Here is a 9,976-nt window from a genome sequence, read left to right on the forward strand (position 1 = left end):
AGCCATACCCTATCATAATTTTTTCTTAGGTGCTGCATCCGCTGTATGAGTTGATCCTACATGGCCACGTTTCTAGATGGACTTAACTCCAGAAAATCACGAAGTTTGGAGTAATGCTTAGTTCTGTCTCACCAGGCCATAACAGGATTTCTGCGGCTGTGATGCAAGTTGAAACTGAAGGGTGGGGTTAATTTGATACCTTTACATGTCATAATGATCATTACTGTCTGCAAAGGGACAATTGTCTCCAAATTTCTGGACTTTGATAGTTGATAGCCAATATTTCTTCTCTGCACATTGATCCTGAAAGTTTAATCCCAACACCAATCTATGCTACCCATTCTCCTTGGCACTGCCCTATTTTACTAGAAGTTTCTCTGTACTACAGTTCCAGTGAGCTTGCTGTATAGCTATAAAACCTTGATCACTCTTTGCCAGCGTTGAAGGGGCATTCTGTGATAATATGAATAAAATCACTTGGGTGGAATTTGTTCCCTTCAATGGTTTTTGCCCTCTAAGACTTGAGGACTGGTCCTTAACACTCCATTCTTGTGTTTGCTGTCAACTTGCCAACTCTGGTAGCAATCATGCTCTGAGGGAAGTCTTGGCTGGTATTTTCACACCTCAAAAAAAAAAGGACTATTGATACTTCATTTAGCTCCTCACCAGTACCCCAATGACTTCAGCGTAGTGAATATACAGCAAGGTGATCCAGTCTGGATTATTCAGGATTTCACTCTTCCAGGTCAGCTAGATTGAAGAGAATTGAATACAATCAAAAAGCACTTATGCATTAAAAATCCTTTGTCTGCAACCATTGCCTATAAAATAGTATTTCCTGTTTTGTTTTGTCCCACTTTTGTGCCAAAGTTTTCCAATTATATATTCCTTTGGCCACATTTGTAATGGAAACTGCCTCCGTAAAGTTTTCGCACTATAATTGCACCCTCCCACCAGTGCTGGTGCTATACATCTCCCAGCTACTCCGTCTGTGCTGCAAAGAAGCTCTTATGCTACAACCAACTGTACTCCCATATGTTTGCTATTTATAGTATAAATTCAAAGTATATAAAAATGCATTGTTGAGATAGGTACTGAATTATTTCTTCATGCCCTAGTTCAAGTTACCTCCTGTCCTTTAATGCTACTTCAGCTGTAGATTGCAATTGACTTTGACTTCCTGTGTGTGACACCACTGGAGATTACTAGTTCATAATATTGATATGAGGTGTCTGTGACAGAGCAGACAATAGTTTTATTTCTAATAAGATTTTAAAAAATATTTTATGCATTTTCATTTTCATTTGTTTCTTGCTTGATGGCACAGGCTGTGTTCCTAAAGTACACTTGTCTTCTATGTTAATGTAACTTTTAAAGTGGAGGGTATGTTATGAATGTGGGACTACCGTTGGCATCTTGGGTACAGTGGTGTTGTCATTCCCTTGACCCACCTGACCCCCTACTTTTTATGGAAATTGACACTCACTCCCATACATCTACTTGTGTGGTAGTGGGACCCAGAACTGTAAAAATGAAACTCCCTTGTGATCTGGATGGGATTTCCAGGTCTTACTCCTTCAATCTCTTCAAAGATGGGCCTAGTTAACACTGGATGAAATTAAGTTTGGTTTGAATTGCACACTACTTTATTCTACAATAGGTAAAATACAGAACAATGAAATTAACAACTTGCATTTATATAGTGCCTTTAACATGGTAAAACATCCCAAGGCGCTTCACAGGAGTGTCATCAAACAAAATTTGATACCGAGCCACATGAGATATTAGGACAAGCGACCAAAAGCTTGGTCAGAGGTAGGTTTTAAGGAGAGTCTTAAAGGAGGAGAGAGAGGTAGAAGTGTTTAGGGATTGAATTCCAGAGCTTGGGGCCTAGGCAGCTGAAGGCACCGGCCAATGGTGGAGAAACGAAAATTGGGGAAACGCAAGAGGCCAGAAATGGAGGAGTGCAGAGATCTTGGAGGGTTATAGGGCTGGAGGAGATTAGAGAGGGAGGGGTAAGGGCGTGAAGGGATTTGAAAACAAGAATGAGGATTTTAAAATTGAGGTGTTGCCGCACTGGCAGCCAATGTAGGTCACTAAGCACTGGGGTGATGGGTGAATGGGATTTGATGCAAGTTAGAATACGGGCAGCAGAGTTTTGGATGAGCTCAAGTTTACAGAGGGTGCAAGGTGGGAGGCTGGCCAGGAGAGAATTGAAATGGTTGAATCTAGAGGTAACAAAGTCATGGATGAGGGTTTAAGCAGCAGATGAGCTGAGGCAGGGTTGGAGATTGGCAATGTTACGTAGGTGGAAGTAGGCGGTCTTAAGAGTTACTTGATACAATTGGTACAATTTCTAGTCACGTTCTGTGACAAAAAATAATACGTGAGGGCGAGCCCACTCTGGTAGGCCATCTAACCTCAACTTAAATGCATAATCTCTCTGCCCTGCCCTCCCCTACCCCCTACAACAGCGGTTTACTCCCTACGCAGCCCTCTGCTGCTAGACTGTAAACGCTTATGTCTCAGACCCCACAGAGATCAAAAAGGGCTTCCAACACCAAGGTGCAAAGTGTCTTTTGGAATAACCAGACATGATCGAATTGTCTCTGAAACAACTTCCCATCTTGCATTGTAATTACCATTTGTCTGCCTACCGATTTATAACTCATCGTAGGATGTCTTGGGAAATTAGGTACTTTTAGACATGCTTTTGCTGAAAAAAAAACAACGTAGCTCATTTCCAAGCTCCTTCTGTGGGAAAAAATGGCCAAAGAATCTTGAACCATGATGGTGAGTAGCCCCTGTCTGGGTGCTAAGCCTACATAGATAGAAGAAGCATAATGTTACTGACTGGACTGTGAGGAGGCAACTAATTATTTGAGATCATTAGTCCATCAGGTAGGAAAAATTCAACCTCACTCTTGAGTTACTTTGTTTCACAGATATAAACATTGTACCAGGAAATCTGGTGAGGCTCATTGCCTTTGAGCCTTATTTTGATCAAAAGCTTTGTCTATTGGAAAAGTATTTCTGATAAATTATCACAACTTGGCCTTCAAAGCTTTAAAAGGGTCTAATTGGAAGTCCTATATTGAGACTCAGTAATTATCTGCCAGATAGTTTAGCTGAGCTGTTGGAAACACCGTCTGAATTCACGTATAAACTTTTTCTCATCGATGTGTTCCAAATGAGAATTATATAAGTTTGAAGAAGTTTTATTTTGAAGCAGATTTTGTAAGTTAAGCAAAAACTTCTTTTTGTTTTTGGGTGTGAGCGATATTCGCAATGCTGTATTTATCTAGCTGCACTGAGAAGGTGGTATTTGGCCGCTGCCGTGAACCTTTGCAGTGCTTGTGGTGATGCTGCTTCCACAGTGGTGTTAGGTCGAAAATTTCAGATATTGCCCACTGATGATGGAATGGCAAGATGTGTTGAAACCAGGATGGTGTGTGACCTCGAAGCGAGTGTGTTCTGACAAGATTGCTGCTCTTGTAATTTATCTTTGTTTTGACTTTTGCTTCAGCTAATGTTCTTATTTATAACTTGAGATATTTAGTCTGTCAGTTATTTCTCCATGAGTCAGAGAGACCATGAGAGTACGAGGTTTATCATACTATTTCCAGTTAGCTTATCAGCTGAATAAGAGGTTCATTATTCACCATGGACATGCTACACTAACAAATACATTGTGTATAATGTCATGTTTTCGTTCATAGAAAGAGGGGTGTGGGGTGGGAGCGGTGTCATATGGGAGAAAAAGCATATGTTAGGAGCCTGAATCATAAGAGGACCTACTGGAATATATATATATATATAATAATTTTGTGTGCGCATACTTCAAATTGTGTAATGGGCTTGATTTGTATTTGGTCCTGTAGATGTATATGCATTTTATTGGCTTCATTTCTTACTATTGAGGGAAAAAATGAATTTGGCTGGTAACAACTGTAAATATGAATGGGCCATGATTTATCTTTAGTTGAATCAGCAAACTGAAACAGAGGCATTGCTACAACAAAAAATCCCTTGCAAGCCAAACTGTTCAAAAAGTGTTTTTCTCTAGCAAGATGTTGATCAAGAATTATGCCTAGTTGAGGAACAGTATAAACCAAGTTAATGCCTACAATGGTTGGCTCCAGACTGATCAGATGAATGTTCTCACCCATACTTTTCCTCTCATGTTTCCTGATATGGCGATGAATGACCTAGATATACTGCATATATCTTTTAAAAGATCAGATAACATCTTGGTTAGAGCATTGCAGGTTTATTTGAACCCACTCTGCCATTTGTGGCAGTGTTTACCACCCTTCCTTCTAAATAGATTGCTTCTTAAGAGAATGGGGTTGGAGAGAAACAACCAATTGCAGCTGCAGCTAGAGACCGAATACTTGGATTCTAGCTGCAGGATATCCATACAGCCCATTCGGGGATCTGTTTAAGTGTCACACTGTCACCTTCAGCTCGCTGTAATCTCATCTCTCTTCCCAGTACAGGTGTTGCGTATAGCTCACATCTTTGTCCTCTGATGGTTGGAAGCACACTAGTTCTGTTGGTTGTGACTTATGACTTTTGTGATCTTTGCTTCAACGTACTTTTGCGACGTATGGGGTGCATCAATGTACGGAATAAATGAATGAGACCTTGTCTAATAGTTGTTTTAAGACCGTCATGTAGGCTTATATATAGTAATGCATTTGGACCATTAAAAGATGAGTACGTTGTTACTGAATTGGCAATGGAGAAGTGGAAAAAGTCTGCCACAAATTGGCAGTGCTTTTCATGCTTAACTGCTCAGACTTCCTTGCAGGGAAAAAATTGATGGATTATTTCAAGGCATATAAATTGCCTCAAGTTAGTGTGGAAGAGAATGCATCATTGGATGAAAAAGAAACTTTTAAAATACAGCTTTCATAAATCTATGAAGTTGCCAGTACATGAGCATTCTAGTGACTTTTCTAAAGAGAGCTCTTGGCCCCTTGCTTACATAACCTCATTTGGGAAACTGGAGCTTTCCAAACAGCTGGGACCTCTTACTGATAAACATGAGAAAGATCTGTTAAATTATGCTTATCATTTTTTTGTACCTTACTTGCATTGTTAAGATTGCAAATGAAGTTCAGTATGAACAAATTCAAGTTATGCCATATTGAAATGTAAAAATAGGCACAAGCAATCTATGTGTGGGATAGAACTAGCCAAGGGGGAAGCTGAACGTGACTAGGGGGTGTTGCTTGATGCAACTGTGGGAGGCCCAATAAACAAAACACACAGAATACTGGAGTACATTGCCAAATCAGTTGTGTTTAAATCCTCAGGAGTTATTCTTAAATTGTACAATGCTCTGGTCAGGCCACATCTGGATATTGTGAATGGTTTGGTTGTTGTGACCTAAGGTGGTTCTCGGCCCCTAGAAGCAGTTCAGGGTACAGTGTACAGGGGTACAGAGTACAAGGCTGACCTCCAATGTTAAAAGAATGAGCTCTGATAAATTACTGGATAAGCTAGTATTTAAAGCCTCGAAGAGAGATCTCTCAGGGAACTTGGTAGATAGATGTATGGAAGAGGGGAGATAAACCTGTAACAGTATTTACAGATATGCTAGGACCGTGAAGAATGAGGGCACATGTTCAAGGTTGTGAAGGATAAATTTAGGACAAATCCAAGAAGTACTTTATGCTGAAGCTGATCAGCTGGTAAGGGTTGCCAGGAACAGTGAGTGAAGTCCAGACACTGGGCTTATTTAATAAACAGCTAGATGCTGTAATGGGGAGATGGTAAGGTTGAATTGGTTCACAAGCCTCCTTATGATTTATGTGGCTAGACCATTCTGGATTTATCAAGTGAATTGATTGGTGGATCACTGAATCCAGATGGGAGGATCTTGTATATTTTCTTCAATTTAAAGAGGCATTTATCAAGTCTTTATTCTTTGTCCCATCTGATGGGATCAAATAATGTAAATTAAGCACAGGTCCCATTACTTCAAATAGAGGTCAATAGTTGTCTTCTGACACACCTTGCTCTTTGTTTCAAACCCAAGCTGTAGAAATTTGCAAACACCGGATGTAAGCACTAGTGGTCAAGAATGTATGCCTTCATAATTTGCTCATTCCTGTCCAATAGATCGCTTTGATGTAATTACGATAAGAATGAATCAATGTCAATGTGTGGCCAGGTGCCAGAAATTATTTACTCCTGTTTTTTTGTTCCTGAGCATTAAGAAGATTTAAACTCTCTGAAAGCCAATTTCACAGCTTACACGTTCTCATCTGTTGCAGTCAATCCATAAAGATGCTGACTGTTTATCTGTTCTTCACTGTTTTGGATGACATTGCTAGTTATATTTTAAAAAAATCAACATCTTGCCACAGATCTCCAATATATTCAGGTGTGCCACCCATTATTTAACTAAAACATGTACGATTTAATTACTTTTAATCTTTTGATTTGGGCAGGTAGAAAGAAAGACAAGGGCATGAATCAGAATGTTATTTCTACCTAAACATCTTTTTTGTACCCCTTTAGTGGACAATCCCACTTCCTTCTGCATCTGCCCCTGGAATAAACTTCCCCCAAGTCACAACACTTTCAGATTCTCAACAGTCTGCCCTTTGGCCTCCATTTGCCTTAGATGCCCTTATCCCCAGCAAAACTCTTACTCTCTCCCACCCTGGTTTGCCCCCATCTTTGCTCCCTCAAGTCCAAGGGTGCAGACTTGACTGTAGCTGGCACGCAAATGGTTGAGCAATATCTGGCTGAACCACATCAAGCACTATTGGACCGTGCTCTTCACTCCCTACTCCAGCATCATCCTGGGGAGCAACGATGATCCCTGGCTTCTGATGGTTGGCCCCCATCAGATAAGCCACAGAAGCTACTTATACTTTTACGTGCTGGCTGAGTTATGAACCTGAACAAAATGACAATTTTTGTTTTAGTACATAATTACCAGGGAAACAAGAGGCGATAGTTTGTTAAATGCTATGGAGGGAGAAAACTCAAAGTAAGTAGCTTTAAAAACTTCAGATCATATTCAGGAATGTTTTCACCAGTAAGTATATTTAGCAGTAATGTTTATAATTAGTCAAACACCATCTTAAATGACCGAGAAAGATTACTATTTAATGAGGTAGTTGTAATATTAGGTGTCCTAGAATTGTGGCTTATTTACCTTGCAGCAGAGAAAAAATTTAGAAATTTATGTTATTGGAAGTTTTACCTTTTTGGTTATTAACCTTTTTCAAGGGATACAATAAGTTAAGAAGACTCCATAATTAAGCAAATTTAACATTATCTGTTGGAAGGTGCAGACTTGTTTCATTTCATGTTCATGTCCTTATGTAACACAGGATTAATGCCCATGCTTTATTAATATGTATTTAGTTTATCTCACTATGTTTAGAATGTTCTTGTTTATAGTTTACCACTACATTCTATTAATTGAGTTTTATGGCTGGAAGAGTTTTTACCCTGGTGTGTTGGGTTGCTTTGAAACAATTTTGTATGCTGTGCCCATTTTCTTCTCTTTCCCCCTCTCCCCTCCCCAGGAAGGGAGGCATTACCAGTAAATGGTTTCTAGGTGTAACCAGCTCCAAGGTTCAGGCCAGTGGCTCAGATTGGCAGTTGGAGAGGAATATGTTGACCCTCCTCACAATTGGAGAGACTCTTTACTGGAGTGGAGCAGAAGGATATAAAACTACTTCAACAAGCTTTTAAGTGGAAATCTGCTTGCATGTCCTCCATGCCTGCAGATCTATAAGACAGCCTGATAACCAGGTCTGTTGAAGGAGTTATGTTGGCGAGCCTGTGCACTCTTGTTTTGTACCTGTACGGAAGTATGTTGGGGAAGGAAGTATCTTTTGCACTTACTGTAAATGAACCTTATAACCTTAGTGCATAATCTGCTAAGAATAAGAATAATTCATCTTTATAGAGAGGGTCTATTTCCAATTTTTGTAGACTCAAGAATGATAGCAACAGCAAACTGATCAAAATATATTCTGTATATAATTCAGCTAGCCTGATTTTGGGGGTACAGTAAATGATTATGTCACTGCTGACAAACTTTTACAATTGTGTTTCAGGGAAATTTCCAGGAAAATACTCCCAAAAGTGTATTTACTGAAGTTTACCTTTAGTCTTCTGCCATTCTGCACAAAATAAAAGTTCAACAATGTTTTGAATATAAAGCCAATCCATCCATCCTCGGAATTCCTGTAATTGAAGTGGCCGTTTCCTAAGTATTTAACATAAACATTGATAGTAATACTAATATTCAGTTAGGTTAAACAGGAATCTCTTACTTTCATCCCCGCCCAATGTTTCCTGTCCCATACATACACAGACTATTGGGTTTTACAACTAGGCCTGCAAGAGATGTCCTTGGATACTACGCTTTCTAATGAGCAGTTTACATGGAAATAGATCCACTCTTGGACACCAACTGCTAAACACGTTGAGGACATATAAAAGAAAAAAATGGTTCCCTCTAGAGCCAGTGTAATGGGGAGGGATTGATGTTGATTGCAGTCTACTAATTACAGTCTAAGATGTATTCACGAAATTATTGTGATTTTGCTTTAACCATCAAGAGGGCTGCGGGTGAGATCTTGTCAGAGTACAATCGTGCTATTAACATCAAGGATGAAGTAACTCATCATGTGGTATTGGTTCCTGGTTCAATGCTGTAAAACATGTCAAACATCAACCTATTTGTGTTTGTGATCTTTTGGATTCTGGATCTCGATATACTGAGAAAATAGTCCTGTATGTTTGTTTTCAGTCAGTTTTATCAATGTGAGTCTCGCCTCAAATGGATGATGGGTTCCAGGATGCGAGAGAGAAATGAGTAAGTAAAAGTGTTTGAAAATGTAAACAGGAAATTGTAGAGAATAGGGCACATTACTAGGAAATTTAAGAAAAGTTAAAAGAATAGAAGTGAGAGACAATGAGCAAGAAGCGAGGGTTCGGGGCATAGGGGGAACAGAAATAAAATGTCTAATGTTTTATTTAAACTGCAGGGCTTATTTTATTTGCATGAGATTATTGCAGTAATAAAGCTAATTTGAGTAGCCGTAATGTTAGGGCTTGTCTCGATATTACAATATGGGTAAGCTGAAGACTAAAAATGTCAGCACAATGAACAATAAAGTACAGTGGAGCTCTCTCAATCATATCTGAGAAAATCAATTCCCTGAGATTTTTCTTTCACTAAATTTGGTTGCCCTTTCGTGTAACCGGCATGCTACAATACTTCAGTTAGCATTCCAACCTCCTTTTATAAAAATCTTCAGAACACATTCTGAAGAGACTTCCCTGAAAGCACTGCAAGAGATTTTGTAGCAAAACAGATACAATTTTATTTAACCTCAAACCCACCTTTTCTAAGAATTTTAAGTAGATTTTTTTTGGAAGCTTTCAAAAATATCCCTTGTAAATCGCATGGAGATTTGAAAGCTCTTGCAGTTTAATTGAAATGTTTTGGCAAACCTGAATAACATTTGTTTTTATAATACCATTATAATTATGTGTTTTTAAAAGAGATTGTTTTAAATCCTCAATATATTTTTGCAAAAGTCACATGTAAGTCAGATCATATGTGGTATTCAATAATGTATATGATATTCTTTAGGTGTTTTAATTTTGTAATTTTTACTGTGATATTTTTCCATATTAAATTTAATCTAAAGATTTCTATGGAAAGCTGTGTAGAACAACAGCACTTTTGACAATTTTTTCTAAATCTTTTTAGGAAGCTTTAGACCATATAAACAATATGAATGCTTGTGGTGAAGTTGTGACGGAATGGCTTTGCACTATTGCTTTTATTAAAATCAAAGGCACTAATTCATTGCAGTACAGTTTCCAGCACTGCCAGCTGTGATTAAAGTTTTACTAAAACTCTATGGAATCATTAGTTCATAACCAGCAGTGTGACAAATGAGATGTTCTGGATCTTGTTAGGATATTT

Source organism: Heptranchias perlo, chromosome 23 (genome assembly GCF_035084215.1).
Source record: "Heptranchias perlo isolate sHepPer1 chromosome 23, sHepPer1.hap1, whole genome shotgun sequence".
NCBI classification, from domain to species: domain Eukaryota; kingdom Metazoa; phylum Chordata; class Chondrichthyes; order Hexanchiformes; family Hexanchidae; genus Heptranchias; species Heptranchias perlo.